We start from the raw sequence: 21,391 nt of genomic DNA, 5'->3' as shown, positions 1-21,391 counted from the left end.
TTTAACCGGATAGTTAGTGGTTCTATTTTCATTCCACTTGCAGTATATTTGAAATTTCATTCACTATTTTTTTCGGTGAAATTTTCCGCTTTTTTCTGGTATCGTCATGAAGCAATGTGCTATGAGGTTCAGTTTGGATGTCAAAGCTCCATTATTATTTTCATAAATATTTTTTTTCGCTTGAATTTTTTTTACCCAAGGCATACCGTTTTGATATACGTTCCGAAAGCTTAGAAAGAGAGAAAAATTCAGCTTGGCTTCTGCCCTTTACATTTTGACTGTAGGCATTTCGTATGCCAAAATGCCAAACCATTACGGTGTTCGTACTACGATTCCCTACCATCATCGTCGTTGATATCTTTTCGGGTCGTTCGTATGGTACTTTTCTCACTTATGTTGAATTTTTCTCACTCAGCTCTACGCATTTGCCAGCATCTTTTTTTTCTTTTTCTGCCGAATTTTCGCCTCGATCAAAACCGACGAGAGCGCACAACATGTGGATGGGAAAGTTTTCCTAGCCACATGAAAATATAACGCGATACACAGCAAAAATGTGTATGTATTTGTGTTGGGCGGACTTCTTTACCACCGCCTTTTTCGATGTTTTCTCACAAAATATTTGCCTATCGAAAATGTAATGGTATTTTCCGACTGTACACATATACTCACAAGGGCTGTTGTGTGCCATTCTGCAACTTTGTGGCACACGCACAATATCGATACATCTTACTTTTAATATGCCTATATACGAACGAAACGTTAACTGCTTTTATACACTTGTGTCTTCTCAACGTCGTTTTCGTCTATCGAACTCGGTGTGGCTGTGTGACCGAGCCGTTTTTGTTTTGTGTAGCGGGTGGTATTGGTGGTGGTAGTGATGGAAATGGTGGTACTTCTGCTGACTTTATCGGCACGAATGTGTCTGAGCTCGGGTAAGATTTTGTGGTCTCAGATGTTTTCTATCGTCTAGTTGCTACATATTTATAGACTATATTTCATTTACACAAAACGAATTTTTTTCTCTTTCTCGCTCGCAACGCATTCGCATTTTTTCCATCTTCGGCTGCTCCCGTCTTCACTCTTGTCGACTTGCTTTTTTACTGAGATTGTATTGCCATATATTTTTTGCTGCTCTTTTATTATGCATTATCGTATTTTGATAAGTCCTTGGATTAGGGTAGTAATTTCTTTCCCCCTCCTCTCTCTCTCTCTCTCTCTCTCTCTCTCTCTCTCTCTCTTGTCTCAATTGTATATAACCATTTTTGTCGGTCCCTTGTTTCAATGTCAGGTAAAAGTGCTAAAGCATTGCCGAGACAAGAACGAATATGAAGGATTTGCTACAGCTAATCAATTTAATTTTTTGTCACTCACAAATGATGTCCATTTCGGTATTGTATATGAAACAATATATATATATATATTTAGTCAAGAAAACAAATTCATTTATTGTGTCCTTGATTTATATGGCTTTCACCTGAATGGATGGGAAAGTTATTCAATGTTCAATGGAAATTCGATTTTATAATTTCCATTGAGTATTTATCGTTTGTTACGTCTTACTTTTCCACCTCCTCGTCTTTGTCGTTGTCGTTGTCGTTGTGATTGTCGTCGTCGTCGTTCGTTTCGAATGGTTGTTGTCGACGGCGATGTTGTTTACACCCAGTAGCAAACAAAGGACGTGCACGACTCGGCACCATTCACCATATTTTAAATGAGTTTCGTGGAATTGTTTCGAAATGTCATTAGCGATGCTATACAATGAAGAGCACACACAATCAATGAAAGACGACGAGGAAAAAGAGGCAAGAGAAAAAAAATGGCACTAGAGTTCCAGCATTTGTATGGATATTTTGGAACCTTGATTGACGCAGCCTCCGGATTTAGCATACGTAAATATATTGTGTCAACGTGACAGAGTATCACATTATGTTATTCCGATTATTCTGATATTCTGTTCAAATGTGTGGAGATTTTGTATCGCATACATCTTCTCTCTATCTACCACATACTCTTCTCGCTTCGTCCCTTCCGATTCTTCAATTTACATCTTCCCTTTTTTGCATTAAGCTTGCCAAAGTGATATGATTATGGAAATGGGGATCGGCTGCCATGCAACGCACACACTGTGTACAAAAGAAAAAGAAAAAGCAAACAAAAGACTAACCGACCGAAGAGCGTTCATCCAAATTGAATGGAATGTATTGATTGGATGTTGACGATAAGAAAAACAACGAGAATAAATATATATATCGGAAAAATAATCAATGAGCGGAAAGAAGCATTAGAAATATTTGTGCCTGATTTACCATCGCCTGAATGCGTGAGTGTAATCAATATACCTAATTCCATTTTGAAAGTTTTCTACGAATTTTCCATTCCAAAGAGTGAAAAAAAAGAATTGTTTGACGGGTGCTTAATTTTCGATAAAATATTCACGATTTGGGAAAATTGCGTTGGTGGTTGATGCTGTTTTTATGTGTGTGTGTGTCAAAATGGTAGCCACGCGATCACATCGACTCTTTTTTTTAAATTGTAATGACAATTTTCGTCTAGTCTTTATTCGATAAAGCATTGTTTGACTGAAACGCATAGATGCCGCGATAAATGAATAATGATGAGCTCGAAAAATGTTCTCGCAAACATAATTATGTCGTTCGTTTACGAGATTTGCCTCTTGCCATCCGTTCATTCATGCATTCATCGGCGACAAACAGGTAAAAAGGCTATCGACCCGATTCGGAGTTGTCAAACAAAAACTCGATTCAATAGATTTTTGAAAGCTCGCGGCCAAAAAGGAACAACCCAAATATAATTTCCCAGTGAAGTTCAGTTGGATTTCTATATTTCAGTGAAAAATCGTAGGTTTTATTAATTCAAATCCGATTCGGTTGTTCGATTTTATCGAAAACTTTTTTTCGAATGTGTACATGTACTTGTGCGCCCATTCATCGAGGTTGTTTTTTTTTTCATCATTCATTATTATGCTTACGGCTCAATGCGAAAGCACTGTGTGGCAAAGCAGCCGAAACAATCGCGCAACAAAGCAAATGAATTTTTATTTGTTCATTTAGCAATTTCATTCCATTAGCACGAACAAAATGGAAATTGATTGTTCAGAAATTAATTAAAAAATTTCGTGGCTGAAACGGTTTTTCGCCAACGCGCTTACCCTCGACATCACCGCAGCACCGTCGCCAGTGCGAAGCGACTTTGGTTTTCGTTGTTCGTTTTCGAATTGTTTTGAAAGCCACTTTAAAAGTAAAAATAGAAAAAAGTATTTTCCACCAAAGATACGCAAATTGCATCGTATTTTCCACCGGATCAGCGTTGGCTTTTTTAGTTGTGTTACACGTGCACTGAATAGCAGAACCCATAGCCTGTTACTGTACTTTGACTTTCCGTTTCAAAATGGATACGAGCGAAAGAAAGATAGCGAGTGCTATAAATTGGAAACGAAACGTCGACCAAGAAAATCATCATCATGCCATTATCTCCAACAGTAGCGGCCATCAAAACGCATTTTTTTCCGTCCTTTTTTACTTGCTCAACCAACATGGCATGTACCAAATGGTTTGGTTGGGAGCAAAAGCAGCAACTAGGGCATTCTCATTTAAAATTTTAATTATCACGTGCTGCTATTCCTGGCGGCGTTCTTCAAGAAGACGAGAATGAGAGAGATACTCCATTCGCACGCACACTCATCGCTTCGGAAAGACGGTACAAGAGCCATGCTAAAAAATTCAAATGCAGGTCAACACACGATTGCCATTGCAATATACTCTATGTATATACATACTTTGCCGTTTCGTTCACACGCTCACTCGTCAATTTGACGGGCCTGATGGTTAACATTTTCGGTGTGCCGAGTCCTTCGTTTTTAAATACAATTTCAAACACGAAGATAAATGACAAGAATTTCGGACAAAATTATGTTGACGCGCGCGAGCAAGCGGGCGCCCGATGGCACAAACATCTTGGGTGTGCTCAGATCTGAGTCACATTGAATGAGAGTCAAGCGAAGAAAAGTTTTCTGCGTACTTTTCAGGTTTTCGTTATTCTTTTTTTTTTCTTCTTTCAAAAAGTATTTTCTCAAGTAGCCCGGCGTTAAATACGAGCCATTGGGCGTGCTAAGAAATGAGGCTTTTCAAATAGAATGGGTTCTTGTACGGTGTGGGAAGAACAGAAATATGACGATACGAAGGGAATTTGCCTGAATAGATATGAGACACACGGCATGAATATCTCACGATGAATATGCTGACTGCTGCAGCCGCAGCGTATGCGATGTGCCCGACAGCAATAAAAAGCAAAATCGTAATTTTCACTCGGTCATATTTTTCGTTCTTTTGGACGTTCGTCGTTGCCAGTTTTCTTGTCCCTTCGGCTCTTTAGTATTGGCGTTGAGGTTGATGCCACTGTAACCAAAAAAAAGAGAAGAAGAAAAAGTGCCAAGGGTGAGACTGACACACGGCCAGCATGAATGTAAAGCGGCATTTTGGAATTGAGAACGGCAACTCGTTTGTATTTGGTGCTAAGCCTATTTTCGCTTGTCATAATAGGTTTCGTTATTAGGTGTTATTAATATATACGCAGACAACATTACGCATGAATAAACGCTGCCCCAAATCGGACGACGAATTCAGAAAGTGAGTGTGAACAATGTAACCATTTCAATGGTAAACACACCATCTTTCGGTTTTCTATATGTTATTTTCAAGTTTATGAAAACGAAAGAGAAGAAAAAAAAAGAACACAATTCGATATTTCACACTTTAACACGCGAAATGACAGTTTAGATGCTAGTCGTTCACATACCACACGAAATGCGATTCATTTATTCACGAACACACGTACATACATACGGAGAGCAAACACAGGAGCACGGCAACATCTCCTCTTGCCGTTCGTGTGCGAAATGCTACACAAAAATGCCATTATAAAATGTAATAAAATAAAATTCCGAACAAAATTCATTTTTCTCATTCTCCCTCTCACTCTGTGTTTTCCTTTTTTGCTGCTTTATCCGTTGCAAACGAAGCGTTTGTGTGCGCGCGCGGTGTTAGTGTGTGATGTGGCATTAGTTCAACATCACCACCGATTCCGATACGTTGGCATGTTTGCTATTATACATAATAGATTATATTCTCGAGTTGTTGCTCTCTTTTCCACCGATGTCATGTGCCACTTTTTTTTTCGACTACTTTTCTATCTATCCACTTTGTTTTTCATCCGTGCCGATTTCATTGCCCAAGAATTTTAAATGCTGTGAAAAATTCCTTTTTCCATTTTTTTTTTTCACAATTCCGCCATCGCTCCGTTTCTCAAACCGAGTTGCTCACTCGTTGATCAATTTAAATTCGCACTTTTGAATTGCACACACGCCAATCCATCGATAATGTCATTTAGCACAAATTCCCCATTTACGATGAGCGTGTTTTTTCTTTTCAATTTATATTGCTCAAATAGAAACGTTTGCGAAGCATTCAAAATACATGAAAAACATTCATTAAGTCAAACGTAAAGGCATTATTAGAGCTCGATTTTTATTTTAATTTGTTATGTGCCCTCGAACACACACGGTACTCGGTATGGGACGTGCACGGTTTTTCATTGAAGTACAAATGTAGTTGCTGTTGTTCGACCAATGAAATAATGTAAAGTACTCGATTTACTGATTAAATGAGAGATTCCAGCCAGGCAATCCGATTACTGTTGCCAATTTCGTGAGCGTACATTAACAACTAAAATAATAATAATGAAAATATATCAACACGAAAACCAAAATGCAGACGAGCGACAACGATGACGATGGCAGCGGCAGAGCAGTTGCAACAACAAACCGATTTAACAAAAAAAGCGCACATATTCCATGAACAGGTTTAAATATCAATTTAAAGTATCGGCTTTTGGGGTCATTTTCGGTTCGTTTGGTTTTTCTTTGTTGTCGTCGAATTTGTTGGTCTATTGTTGTTGTTGTACCATTTCGATGTAAATCTGACTAATGGTGTGGTTGTGTTTATGTGAACATATGTACCACTCTGTTTCGATTTGCTTCGCTCTCCCGCTCACTGCCATCGCCTGCTGCCATTTCGAAACGATATATATAAATTCGGTGCGAGTTTTTGTAGTTCTGTCGGTTGTATCATTTGTTCATTGATATGCTTGAGCGATGAGTGGTGGTTGCTGGTTGTAGATGGATTGAGTTGAGTGTGATAAAATGACAACAACAACAGAAATTGCTTCGAAAATGATGTTGATGGGTGACACGAGCCATCGTGCTGTCTGTCTGCCTGCTTTTGGACTGGAACAGATTACGCGTTTTTTTCAGTTTATTCGAAAAATCACTTGGTAACGTCAACGACGAGGTGGAAAAAAGGGACACACTACATATGCTTATTATGTCTATTTGTTTTCATACATTCGACACCCAACTCGTTTCTCCGGCCAACAACCTATATATGGTTCAGTTTACTTTGCTATGTTCGTATTCCAACTGCACGCACAAATATACACACACGGCTCGATATGTATATGTGTATGTATATTTGTTTGTTTTTTTTTCTTTGTTGCACCACCCAATCACATTTTTAGCCCCGTAATATTATTATTACTACATCAACTACAACTCCAGTATGCATAAAACATTATGCGTAATGGTGTCTATTGTCCCTTATTGTACCGTGCACTATTTCACCGCGAGCATAAATTTTCATTTATTCTGATGGATTTTTTTTTTCACTTACTAACGTTAGCTTCGTGGCATCGATTTTTTTTCCCATTTTCCCCCTCAATTTCTCGTTTTCACTCGTCGATGATGAATTGAATGACATTTCTGTTCACGTGTGAAATTCAAAGAATTTGGAAAATGAAACGAATTTTCGCTATCGAATGTCAAAGCCTCGTTTCCATGTATATGATTTGGTTGCGTTAGCTCTGAAATCAATTTGAAGCCTTAATATTCAACGAGAGAGAACAAATACGCTCTCGTCTAAGCCTTTTTGATACTCTTGATTGCATATGAAAGAGCAGAGATCTGTTGTTAGGTAGGCCGTACCGTTTTTTTTGCATTTTCAAAATGCTTCTAATTCATTTCGAATATCGTTGTCACCCATATATAGGATAGATAATGGTAACAACAGCACATCGAAGCGAAAAGCATCTCGATAAATTCGAACGCAAGATAATTTCCAATGTTCGCACACATTTGCCTACATTTTCCAAATGAACCAGAATCGATTAAATAGGTGCACACATATGAAAATGGTACACGCTCACTTTTTACTGTCGCACTCACTCTCACTCTCACTCGCACACCCACAGCAACACAGTCACCGAGTATGGAGGGAAACATTGTCATGAAGTGTGAAAATGAGAGAACATGCTCAGTCGCAATCGACTGAATCGACGGGGACACAGATAGAGCGAGAAAAACGCACAATGGCACAATGTACCGAGATTAAGTCTCGCATAAAATTTAAACATGAAACACACAATGAATGCCGTTGCTTTTGGATACACTGTAACCAATTTTTTCCGTCGTCATCGGCGTTGTTGTTGTTACTGTTGCCATTCTTTTCGAACCCTTCGCAAGCGATTCAATTCGAAGCCAACATTGGAGGCTGTGAGAATAAAAATGGCAATACAGGAATAAACATTCTGAAGCGCATCAAGAAAAAAAAATTCGCAAAAGTGAATCATGAGTTCTGAATACGCAGAAGTGAACCATGAACCTCCTATGCTGCCCATGTAAATTCATGTTTCACTTTTGCATATTCAGAACTCATGATTCATTTTTGCGAATTTTTTTTCTTGATGCGTTTCAGAATGTTTATTCCTAGGGGGAAAAATCATTTTTTTCATCTTTTATATCCGCACGCATCAAGTAATAACTTAGAAATTTAATGGTATGCATGTAAATCCGAAATATCAATGTATATTCAACAATATTCATCGTGAACGACAAATTAATATTACTGAATATACATAGATATGCCAAATTTACGTTTATACGTATGAAAAATAAAAATAATAGTGAATCAATCCTTCAACCGTAAATTTGATTGATTTTGGTAGATAACGGTGAATATTGGAACATTTTTTGTCATTACAGTCGAATGAATATTATTAAATATACATAGATATTTGAGATTGACGTGCATACTAGTAAATTTGTGCAGATTGTATCGTCAAATTTTTTTCCAATATTCATCGTTATCTACCAAAAACCTTCAAAAGTGGTTCAAATTTTCGGTTGAAGGTTTGATTCACTATTATTTTTATTTTTTCAGAGTTATTTGCGTTCTGCAAAATCGCGTGAAGCCCCTAGGTTTATTCCTGTATTGCCATTTTCATTCTCACAGCCTCATTTAATACTAATGCCATAAGCAATGCGCACACAACAACTTGTGATGTTTTCCGATGCGGTTTTTTCTCATCATTTTATCACTATTTGCTCTTCGCATAGAGTCGCATACGCTTGGTCGAGTTGATGGAACTAAGCCAGTGAGCGAGCGAGTGAGCGCAGCAAACGAAACACAGAGAGAGGGAAATCAGGTTCATCAGTTCGCCATGGAATCGATCGGAAGTGCTTACACCACCAACCACCACCAGCAATATTTCACTATAAATGGTTTCTGGGCTGGTTTATCCAATTGTTTTCTATTTGTATTATTAAATTCACAGCACATTTTTGAAATGGTAATGCCCGTACAACATGCTGGGAAAGTCTATAAGAGCATTTGGGATGTTTTCAGTACACGGGCGTTTGGAGAATATGCTTTTTTTCATCCTCGTTGTCGTCGTCGACGACTGGGATACGATTTGATGTACCGTGTTGGGTGTTGGAGTTTGATGTGTGTAAATTTGAATACATTAAATAGGAACGTCGAGGCGAGCGAGCGAGTGAATATATATATATGTGTGTGTCTCAGTCTTTTTCCATGCATACGCTTAACGTTGCGTAATTGAGTGCTCTTGGATTGTTGGTGTTTGTGGTTCATCTCTTTTTTTCGTCCCTTCTGATTTGCTTGCGTATAAACAATGTTTCGAGCACCGAATTTAATATAATATACTCTATATAGATATGTGTCTGTGTATTTTAAGTAGAAAACTTATAAACAATTTAGTTTCGATAACTTCAAGTTACACGCACATCACGATAAATTCCGTTTAAAATTTCATTTCTATCAAGTTTCCATATCTTTGAGCCGAGTTTAGGATGTGGTAACAGAAAGAAAGAAAGAGATAGAGAGCATTCTCAAGTTTCTCCCACTTTGATGGTGTATCGCATCCATTCGCTGTATTTGCATAAATTCTAAGCCAAAAGATGTTTTGAATTAAATTAACTAATCTTTAACGAGTAATCCCGTGTAAATAGAAAAAGAAGGAGTGAATGCGATGCAGACACAAACTAAAATTGCCTACCAAAATTTCTATTATGGATTTCACAATTTTGAATTGCCACATACAACATGGATAAATAAGAAAACGATAAATTCCGTGCCAAAAGGATTTTGCTACATTTGCGAAATGCATAAACACATACTATGTTTGCACCGAATTTATTTAGTCTGGCATTCACACAAACACCAACTATTCAAAGTATTTTTTTATATTGATTAAGAGTTCATGGTAAGCCAGGCGTAGCACATCTATGAACTGACTGCAGCACGATTTTCTTTTTATTCAGTTCATTTTGGCTTCATTGAAAATCGTAATTTTCTTGCAGCACCAGCCTTTCCACACGACAACAACAAAACAATCCAGTGCTTGTTTCTAGCAAAAACTCCCCAACTGAATGCACTTGTACCATGTTTCAGTATTTCCTATTGTTCTTTCCATGTCTTGTCAAGTTATCGCCGATGCAGTATGTATGTTTCAACTATTTCCTAATCGATTCGACTGAGCTGAGAGTCAGAGCGTGTGAGTGAATGAGAGAGAGAGAGAGAGAGAGAGAGAGAGAGAGAGAGTGGACGACTCATGGCCCGTATGTGCAGAGTGCCGCTTTAAAAACCCGATCACTGTACACTTTGTAAATGCACACACATGTTTTATTGTGCACAACAACGTGTTCTTTAAATGAGAGTAAATACAGTGCACACATTGAGTTGTCGATTTCGGGAAATAGGTATAATGACCATGATGATGGTGTAACATTGGCTGCAACATTATTGTGTACGTGGTTGGTTGGTTTTTCGGTATACTTGAATTTTCAGTTTTCGCACGAAGTATAATGGATATTTTGTCGATGCTGTTATGTTTTTAGCTTTGCCGTATATGTGTGCACATTTCTCTCTCTCTCTCTCACTTTCTCTTTGGGCCGAAGATTGTCGGAATTTTCGTAATGTTAATCAAGTCACAGGATATTTTGTAAATTGCATGAAAATAAATGCATGAACGGTGCATGTGTGCAAAATGTGAACGAATGCTACTACAAAATCTACATTGTCTATGTTCACTGTGGCCAATAGCAAACATGTTTTCTTTTGGACTAATCCTTATTCCGTATTTGAAGCAAATTTCCGTTTTTTCTTTTCCTTTTCTCTTCTTCACACTCATTCCATCAATTTCTCACTTTTGTCTTGTTTTTCCTCTTGCGTTTTTTTTTTCAATGTTGCCATTTTCTTGGTGTGACTTGATGCTTTGGTTTTTGGTTCTTCTGAATTTGGTTTGCTTTCATTGTTTTTGGTCAACATTCAATGGCACAAACTGAGAGAGACTGTGTTGTGCTGTTTTTGTTGCGGGCTCTGCAAAAATGTTGCACAAAACTGTGGATATAATGATAGTTCTATCGATAGAGTCGGTATTGTCGGTTATCGGACAGTTCAGCAAAAATGTAATACACATGCGGTTATCGAATTAGGGAGAGTTTTCCACCGATACTCTCGATGTGTTTCGCTTCCACTTTTTTCGTACTTTTCTTTTATTTTCGGACTTTTTCCCTTCTGATTTTGCTGCTTCATTGACTTTGTTTTTTTTTGTTACTGTTGCTGTTGTTGTTGTTGTTGCTCTTATCGCAACCATATAAAAACAGGCCACTCTCAATGGCCATCACCATCGCGTTAAATTTTTCTCTTTTTTTTTATTTCATTCACTTGTGAAACAAAGTTTATTCCACATTTTATGTTAAACTTATTTTATTTAGTTTATCGATTTTTCGATCATATACAGATACACACATATATACATGCTGCTGCCGCCCAAAAATGATATATAGCCAGCCGACTGCCTCGCATTTATAGAAAATAATCATAAATAATTGAAATAGGAAAACCCATTCCAAATTGTTATTAATGGCATAATTTCATGTGATAAAAACCGAAAACAACAACAATAAACGACAGTATTTTACATTTAGTAACCAAATATGAACACACGATTGTGTTGTACCATCGATTTGATGGTTTCGTTTATCGACATCTAACAATCTATTGGTTCGCTCACTGTGATTACTTTGTGAACGATGTACGCTTTCTCTCTCTCTCTCTCTCTCTCTTTCTCTCTCTCTCTCGCTCTGACCATTCAAGTGAAGCGAACTGCTTCGAATTTCGATACGAAAAAATATGTCCATGGCATCCATAAAATTAATGTTGGGTTTATTTGGCGCTTAATGCATTCGTGGCATTTGGTTGATAGCAAACGCAGTGGCCATAAAATGAAAAATAATCCTGGTGCCTCGAAATGCTGCTGCACAGCAGTAAACTATGAATATTTGTTGACAATATTGGAATGACTCCGGTTAATTACAAAGTGGCTGATGTTACGAAACGCACACTTTTCGCGAAAGAGTTGCGCTTTTTTGGGTTTTGTATTTCGAACAATGCGGTCAGGCAATGAACGTTGATTGAAATTGTATGCTCAGTTTTGTAGCCACGTTTATTTTCAACCGAGTTTTATCGGACTTTGCAGCCACTTTGTAAACGGGTTTTCTCCATTTCAACCAGATTTTTGCAGTTTTGACAGCTCACCGTTTTCGTACAAACATGCCCACACACACACATCCTGTAGAGGGGGAAAAGACGATGGGAAATTCGATTCAAAAACTTTGTGAAATGCCAATTTTCGAGATGTTTACCCGATGTGAAATGAACGCAACAATACATACAAGTAAAACCACTTGCCACAGGAACTCCGTTGTTGGCCGTATCGTGTGCAAATCGCACATTTTCATACTACAGATGAAATAATATTTGGGACTGGGCATCCCGTGTGAAAAAATAGTAACTGAGCAGTCAGTTAACTAATTTGGGACAAAAATGACTTACTTTGATTGACATTTCAGTACAAAGTGTAGTGTAAGTCTATCATAGTTAACTGAAATCATTTGAAGTTACAAGTCAATCTAAGTTGCTTCATTTGGGACCAAGTGATTTTCTTAGAACAAAAATATAAATTCAATCAACTAAAGTCAACTGAAGTTATAGTCAGTCAGTCATTTCTTTTTCACACGGGATGGTTCTGCAAATGAAATACGTTTATTTTTGTTTGCCCCATGGAAATTCAGTCGAATATGCACTTTGACACGGTCGGCAGCACTTACTGTACTTGATGGTCGATTCGATTGATAAATAACACACCGTAATTATACCATACTACTGCACTACAACTCAGGCCAAGTGCGTGCAGAGAGTGGCATATAAACTCCGATGTGTGTACTGTCCAAACCGATTCGATTGGTTTATTAATAAAATTGCTATTATTCGTTATTTATACAATGTCGGGGCCGAGAGAGCGGACCGAACGCATTTACTTGCTACTTTGGATATCGATCAATGTTCGTTGCGTTACATTTAACATGCATGAAAATATTGAAACAATCATAATTGAACCATATGGATTAAAGCATTCGGGCGTTATTCATCGATAATAATAATAAAATTTCAATATAAACTCTGGCACACATACACACATATATATATAGACACTACAGCGTTTCCAGACCAGGTGCATAAATTTTCAAAGGGACGAAAAAATCGAGAGGAAAAAAATCGCAATTGTGCCTAGTGCTGCTGAAGAGGTAGATCGATTTAATGCATCGAAATCCGAACACGTTCAATTTTATCGCATTTTGGAAACAACAGTCACGTAATACAACACGAAAATCTCCCCTCCTTGCGCCGTGCAGCAGTGACTTTTCCTGGTATGCGGCGGATTTCAATCAAATTTGATGAAGTAATTTCCATTATCCGATCCACACTTTGTTGTCAAATGCGATGAATCTTCGACCCGCCTGGTGTACGTTGCTCGAATATTGTACGTCACAAAGGACGAAAGAAAAGCATCCGTAAAACGAAAATGTACAATAAACACGGTTGAGACTAGTATGCATTAAAAGCTCTCGAAATTTGAATAGGAAATTGGTTTTTAATCGGTTTTGGAGATGTATAGGGTTAATTTCCATTAATGGAAAATCAATGCGACGGTTCAAATGTTATTGTAGCCACAGGTATATAGACATACTTGTCATACATGTCGACTGTACGAGGCAATCGAATACATTTTATTTAATATTGATACATGCATATGGTTTTTGCTGGCAGCGCTTTTCATATGCTTCGTTTCAATGTAATTTTCTGACTCTTTTTGTATGTGGGTCTGCACTTGTATTAAAATCAAGCAAACATTGTCACTGACAATATTCCAAATGAAGCTTTGTATTCTTTATTATTCAGTTCATTTATGGCAACGGAGTTTTTGTTTGCTTCATAATACAGGGCGGAATATCCAATCAATGCCATTAGACGCGTTGCGTGCTTTGTTCGACTTGCCCAACACTTCTCTTATTTCTTTTTTCAAATCGAACTTTTACCAAAGTAATCTTCAAACAAAAACAACATTTTCATTAACAATTTTGATGGCTTTCTCTCAGGGCACAAACTCAATAAAAGTTTATTCTTAGATTTTAATGATTAATTCATTTCGGATTTTCGGAAATGTAAATGCAATTATATTTTGGCCCCAATAATTCAGAATCGAATGGTATTGCTCATCTTTTTGTAAATGGAATTCATGGGAAAAAAAGGCATGTGGTTCGGAAAGTGCTTAATGAACGAATGGATGAATGAATGGAAATCGCATGCTGTGATTTTTATTTTCGGAAATGCTGACGTCAATTTGTCGATTGTCGAAAAAAAAAACGTTCTCATTGGCGAAAAACTGGCATTTAATTTTGTGCTTGTATGAGTGTGTCTCTCACACACAACCGCTCGACTTTTTTTTTTCGTTTGTCGATAAATAATAATAATTCGTTACATTTTATAAACGAATGGTTTGTTTATACTTATTGCGATCGACATTAATATTCATTTCGGTTTTTCATCGGCCAATATATGTGTTTTTGTTTCATTTCGCCTTTTGGTGAAAATTGAGTTCCAATTTTTCGGCCAACAATATGAATTTCAGCATTTTAATTAAATTTTCGAAAAATTCAATACCTTTGGCACTTTTTATGAGAATATCAAAATCCTTGAAAGAAGAAATCGAGGGAAGAAGCTTGCAAACATTTTTAACATCATAAGAATATAGTTGCGTGATGCAAAAAGCATCATCGTCATCATCGGTGAGATTCGTATAAAGTGTGTGTATCAACAAAAACTCACTTCGGCAAACTCTGTTTGTACTGTTTCGAGGGTTGAAAATCACAACAACAACAGCAAAACAGCAGAGATGCCAAAGAAATTTATGGCTGAGAGACATTCGGCGCATTTCAAGAGTTTATTCAAATGAAAAGAGTGAGAAAGAAACTTATTTCGCGCTTTTCATTTGCGCATTCCTTCCTTTTTTTCTGCCCGAGAACCAAACTTAATATTAACGTTCAGTCAAACATTCTCGACCGGCTGCGTCGAGAAATGCAAAATACATTTCACAACTTTTACCCCGTTACTGTTGCTACTTTTTTTTTTCCTTGAACGGACGCCTTCATTTCATTTGTTTAATTTTGAATATCACCCTCCTCCGTCTTGCCAGACACGGATTAATTTCAAGTTGTATTTCTTTCACGATGCAATTGGATGAATGCGATGTTTCGTTGTTGTTGGTGCTTTTGCTACCGTCGTTGTTTACTTTTCTAACCGTTATTCGATCAATACGAGCAGATAAATGTGATATCAAATGGCGCTCGCATTCTTAAGGTGTGTTGAAGTGAAATTGAGCGCCTGATACCGAACATTATATGCCATTTCATTACATCCAATGTAATTAAGTTTACTCATTTACGACTTTCATTTGCCGCTGAATGCAACCGTTTCGAATTGATACCGTTTCTTCGTTTTTATTTTGGCTTTTTTTCCATCACCAACCATAGCCACTGTCGTGGACGCCGTTGCTGTCGTCGTTTCTCGCTCGTTAGTAACTTTTGTTCAATTTTCGCTTTGATTCCACGACGCTACGGCCACGTATTTATGGCACATTGAATAAATGTGCATTCACACACCAAATTTAATTATTAATTAGTGAAATGTCTTGTATATATATATATATACAAAACGCATATGAGGCGAACATGAACGCCTCTAGCTTGCATCCTGTCTTTCTCTCTGTGTGTCTCGTATGTCATGTTATTTATCTTTTACGAGTGTCTGAGAAAATGAACATTTATGTCTCTTGCCATCCAATTGAGAACGACGACAGTGAGGGGAAGGGTGAACGCGGCTGTACGGTTCGTGTTAAGACGATAGAACAAAACAAATTCAAGCGAGAGACACAGAGAAAGAGGGAGAGAGAGGAAAGCAAAATGAAGTAAACTTTATTGGCAAAATGAAAACGCAATGGTAAACTGTTTGAATGCATTTAGAAACACAAATAAACTGCTTCGAACATCATTTGGGCTGGGGTCGGAAGCTCGAGCATCACACACGCACACACAGTGAAAGCAAATTGAATTTGAGTCGAAGTTATTCGACAAATGCAACAAACTCTCTCTCTCCCACACACACACACACACACAAACAAACACACACACACAAACAAACACCGAGACATACCAAATGAAGAAATCACAAGATTCTCAAAGCGCGCGCTCTCATCGCTTCAGGTAGTTTCGTTTAAGTTTGTTTTCACCTGACTGCTGTTAGTGCATGCTTGCGTCTGCATTTCTGTTTATGTTTTTAGCAAAAAATATCCTTTGAATGGTAGTCTTGATGGAACTCGTTTATTCAAAGTGTATTTCAATGATGCCAAAGTCGACGCAAGAAATGGCAACGAATCCCAGAATATGTGCTTAAACCAAAAGCAACAAAGAAGATTACAATGCAGTGAGAGAAAAAAAAAATTAATTTCATCTTATAGTGCTTAAAGGAATTAATCCGTAATTTTACAATAATAATGTGCCGTTGCCACTGGTGAACCTGAGACCAGTATGATACTGTATTTTCCATCCGAATGGAAAATTGAACCAAGTGCCCGGTCGAGCAGAGTAGAGTGTGAAGCAGACAAGTAAGCGAAAAAGCACAAAAAAGAATAGCGGATAAAATGCGAAGAAGGAATGATGGAAATCTTTTAATCTCTGCACATTATTCGAAACATTGTATAACAAAAATGCGCAGCTTACGTTCGTCTTTGACCGATATAAGTTGCATTTTTTTCCATCGCAGTTTTTTTTTTCTTCCTTTTCTTTCTTCATTCGTTGTCGCTCGCACACAAATGCAGACTTTTTCATTTGGCTGACTCGTTGCTTTTGTGTTCTTTAATTCCGTTTTGAAGTTGGCAAATCGTGGTGGTGGCCCAACAAAAGCCCGATCGATCGCAAGTATTTTGCGTTTTTGCTCATCCATCTCTACGATTACGACTATAACGCATCTCTTTTGCTTGGCTTCAAATACCTTTTCATTTCAGTCGTTGTTGTAATAGTTCAAGTAGATATTTTACATGAATTCAGCAGCATTTTAACCCAAATGAAAATAATGCAAGGAAAATCTGACGAACAATTGAAAAATGCGAGAGGATATTGAGTGTGCATTTACTGTAAAAGCGAAAGAGCAATTTAAATGAGAGACAGGCGGTGAAAAGGGTAGTGGAAGAGAGAGAGAGAGAAACTAGTCTAGAGTGGTATTTGATTGCATTTCCCTCCGGTGCTTCGATCATATTGAATCATTTTCTATTGAAGCTGATGCATTTATTATGAACATTCTGTGTTAAGCAACATCGATGGGGTTCAGTGGGACAAAAAAAAAAGTAAAAACCTTGCGGAAATCACATCAAATTAAAAGCTGAAGAATGAAAAGCAAATTCAAAGCCGTGGAAAGATTAGATTGCGACAAGACAGACACAAGAGGTTGAGGTTGACAGAGAGAGAGAGAGAACGAGAGTGAAAAAAGCCATCATCATTTTTGCCGCTTTTCCTTATTTTTTCCTTTCAGCAGCGGATTTTTAACGTTTTAATTGAATTTTCAAGCAAAAGCTTTTTGTTATAAACGTGGCTGTGGCATAACATACGATGTCAGTTATGACAACATCAGACTTGCATTATAGCAATTTGCAAGACGGGCGAAGAAAGAAGAAAACGTGCATTTGATGAAAACGGCAAAGAATTTTCGCTCGTTCGCTCATCTCATCCGAAATTGCAACATGCAGCGAGACGTTTGCAGGTTATTTATCCGTAGTTTGCGTTTAATGTCATCCATTTACTCACCCATATGTGTTTGGGATAGCAGTAGCGTAGCAATGTGCTCAATCCGCTGCATTATGAATCGTTAAAAAACTGTTCAAACTACCGAACAAACGTGGTTTGTGAAAACATTGCAGCACGATGAATGGGGAAAAAAAGAAGAGAAAAGATTGAGACGAAGTCAAAATTGACGAGAAAATGGGAATGTACCGAAAGCCTGCACAGGGAAAAGAATCAACGAGTTTGAAGGCGTAGAAAAAAGTGAATAGCTCGAAATAAACGTGTGCATAACGAAAAGTTCAAGAAAATTTCATTGAGCATTGGATGGTGGGACGGGCGGCTGGTTTCATCGGGAGTGAGGAAACTGTCTAACGTTGATGATACGACAACAATTTCGGTGGAAGCAACGACCGAGCACAAAAAATTACGATTTGTCTTCCGTTATTTTCTTCATGCGGTAAGAGTATTTGCTATGCTGTATTGTATGAAGATGCTGTCTCTTCTTTACGATCGCATTTCGTTGAATGGGATTGTAATATAGAATATAACTTGCATATAATGGCATATCCCGTTCGTTCGGTTCTCCATACTCCACCTCAAACTCTCAGCTCAATGGTATTTTGTTCATTTAGTGGCTTCGGTCGCTCTTTCATGCCCGTCTTTTTTTTTCTTTCTTTCATGCGCTGTCTTGCTACCCGTTGCTGCTTTGTTGTTGTTGCGTTGCCATTGTCATTCTCAGTTGAATGCAATTTATTAAGGTGAGTGTGTGTTGTTGCGATCCCCGTACGCTGATGTGTCGACATAAACATGAATGCAATAAACTCGCTAGTTCATACATCACGGCAATTCACATCAGTGAGCGAACAGCAGCGAACGAATAAGAGTGAGTTGCGCGAAAAAACCAGTTACCCATTTATATGGCCCCTTTATGAGCTGTACAAGAGCATAAAACACCGAGCCGAGAAAGTGGTTGCTATTTTGTGAAGCAGCATTTTTGCATCGCGTACCGCACACTAAGATGGCGCACATGAAACCGACTATTTTGATGGTTGACGAAACAAACTGAAAAACTATACGTGCTGATTTATATTTTTTCCTGCATTTCATTTTCGTTTCTTTCATTTTTTCCCATTCTTTTGCACACCAACAATATAAGTATACAGATAGAGTAGGATGACGACGCCAGAAATTCCTCTTTTTTTTTCTTTGTCATGAAAATTGTTGAGTAACAAAATAAACGAAACGAATCTGCAATTTGAGATAACTATTCGAAAGAAAAGCGATTCGGCCGTGAACACAAGACTGACGAGTGTCGTGAGCGCACAGTGTGTCTGTGAATGTGTGCATGTGCGCCCAACGAGCATATGTCGACAGCGGAAAAATGATGAAAAGATGTAGATAACAGGCAACCATAAATAAAACGACATTTTAAATGAAACAGAAAAAAAAAACACGAACGAAAGAAAATGTGACGATGGCATAATGAAAAACGTACACAACAGCACAAACTGTAAACAGGTGAAACGAAACACAAAATAAAAATGTCTTACATTCGTAAATCAAACTTTTCTGCACGTTTTTTGCTTGTTCCCCTCTCCTTTCCGCTTTGCTCCAGCTTTTTGCCACTCTCGAAATAGACTTATTGGTTAAATGAGTGGAAACTTTTTCTTTCGCTCTCAGTGCTTGTTTATTTTTCTCTGTTGCAACGAAAGCACAGCAGAAAACCTGCAACTTCTATGGAAATCCCTGTTCACCAGGTACCCCAAGGTGTGTATACTTTGATAAAATGGCCAAACTATATATTTCCTCTTGTGATCCTCATTTCGAACTTTTGTCAAAGTTACTTGATATTATCGGTGTGCAGCAAACAGTCAGTAATAACGTCTGCTGGCGTACACAAACCAAAAAAATCTTCCCATCCAACTGGGATTTGTGTTGTCATATTCGATAGAAAGGATCGAATTCAAACAATGCATTTACTCTTTCTCTTCCTTTTGTATCCATCGTAATTGTATATTTTTCGATCAAACTCAATACTTTGTCCGACTGTAAATTGCACTCAATGTCGGAAGCTGGTACAATGTTCTGTTACTGATAGATCTAAAGATAACAACATTCATTGTGTTTATTTGTTCCTTGGAATATTGCAAAACGGAAAATTTTTCGTTTCGTGTGGTCAAGAGAGATGGAAAACCATGTTTTTTAGGATTATTCTTCAGCTGATTTTATTGCCGGTAACCGTTTTAGTGCCGCATAATAGATCATTGAAATTATTTTCTCAACAACTCAAATGAATGTACCATATTAATGTGTTTTCAATAAATGAAAACGAAATGAGAAGAGAACTACTGGTTGAAATGTTTGATTTCCTTTTATCATGTCATAAAATGTGCACACAAAAGACTCTTGAACATCAAGCGAATGTAAATAAAAATCGAAGCAAATATTTTCCGAGCAGACGAATGTCTTTGAGTTTCGTTGAAAATGAAGTGGGGAAATGAGAAGTACGGAGTAATTTGTTTTCTGCCATAAAAAGAAACGAGAGCGCTTCTTCTTCTACGAATTTTGAACGTTTGTTCTCTGTTTTATTTTGACTGCATTGTTCGTGAGAGAGAGAGAGAGAGAGAGAGAGAGAGAGAGCGAGAGAGAGAGAGAGAGAGCGATCCTTTGTTGACTTGCATGACATTAGCGAATGTTATTGTGCTGTTGCTAAGTAATGCATTTTAAATCACACACTTTCTGCGTATCGAAAATAGGGGATGCACTCATCACAATCGCAGATCGAGCACTGAGTACCCTAACCAAAAAAAAAAAATAACAAATACAAGTCATGTAGAATTTCCAAGAAGTAACGTTGCCAATAAAAAATGAACACATTTTATGAATAAAATTCCATGAGTAAATTTCATTCATCGAGAAATAGTATTCGACTTCTTGGAATGTCGTGTGACCAATATGAATCCACCATCGAGAATCACGATATGAATTTCTTGATAAAATTAAATTATTTCTGTGGAGTGAATACAATGGAGTGTGTTGCTCCGAGACAGATTTGCTTATCGAAGAAGTGACTCAGAACCAAAACATGAAGCCGCAGTACTGTGGAGTGAACACAATGAAGATTACGTCTTGTGTTTTTGATAACGCTGCGGAAACTGAAAGTTTTTAACAACTTTTTAATCTCTAAAAATAGAATTTATTCTCGAATGGTTTCGTTTCACATTCAATTATTTCCTCTAACGATTCGAATATTTCAAATGTCTGTTTTCTATTTTACTTTTGAATGTCAAAAGTGTCACAATTTGTGGGATAGAAAATCTCTGCCCCTAAGCGCTTCAGCGCCTTGATACGACTCTGTTTACACCTCTCTGTGTATCGTTCCTTTTACGGTTGCGCAACAAATAAAACAGCATCTAGAAGACAAATTCAAAGAAGATATTCCATTCTATTTTACTTTTTTCTCGCTCCGCGTTAACCATTTTCATCTTTGTAAGTTTCAATTCGCTGTGTACACTGTTCCGTCGTCAAAAATGAAGCTAAATAAAGAGAGCAGCACAAACTGTGAAAAGAGCAACACGTATGAGATGTACCAAAAACGATACATTTTTTATGTTCGTATTCCGTATGCAATTTTATTTTGAGAGCTTATTATACGCTTTTCAATTCCACGCGAACATTTTTTTTTCCGGCGCTCTCGAAGTGTGCGCGGATGTGCACAAACACGCTGCATACAATGTTAAGTCGCAAACATGGACGAATTTATGTAAGCTTCCCGTCGTTTTTGCAACC

The 21,391-nt window shown here is 37.6% G+C and overlaps 1 protein-coding gene across 1 annotated transcript in view; it reads right to left on the bottom strand.

Annotated features, from left to right (window-relative positions):
- LOC129569164 (rho GTPase-activating protein 190) overlaps positions 1-19,487 on the bottom strand; it is a 43,329-nt gene extending 23,842 nt beyond the window's left edge. Inside the window, exon 1 of the mRNA XM_055447740.1 lies at positions 19,153-19,487. The gene's annotated coding sequence lies outside the window, so the exon portion shown is untranslated. The remainder of the gene's footprint in view (positions 1-19,152) is intronic.
- Between the last annotated feature and the right edge of the window lie 1,904 nt (positions 19,488-21,391).

The sequence above is a fragment of the Sitodiplosis mosellana genome, unplaced genomic scaffold (assembly GCF_009176505.1).
Source record: "Sitodiplosis mosellana isolate CC-2019 unplaced genomic scaffold, AAFC_SMos_1.0 Smas_scaffold_30, whole genome shotgun sequence".
Lineage (NCBI taxonomy): Eukaryota > Metazoa > Arthropoda > Insecta > Diptera > Cecidomyiidae > Sitodiplosis > Sitodiplosis mosellana.
This window is presented reverse-complemented; position numbering and strand designations above follow the sequence as displayed.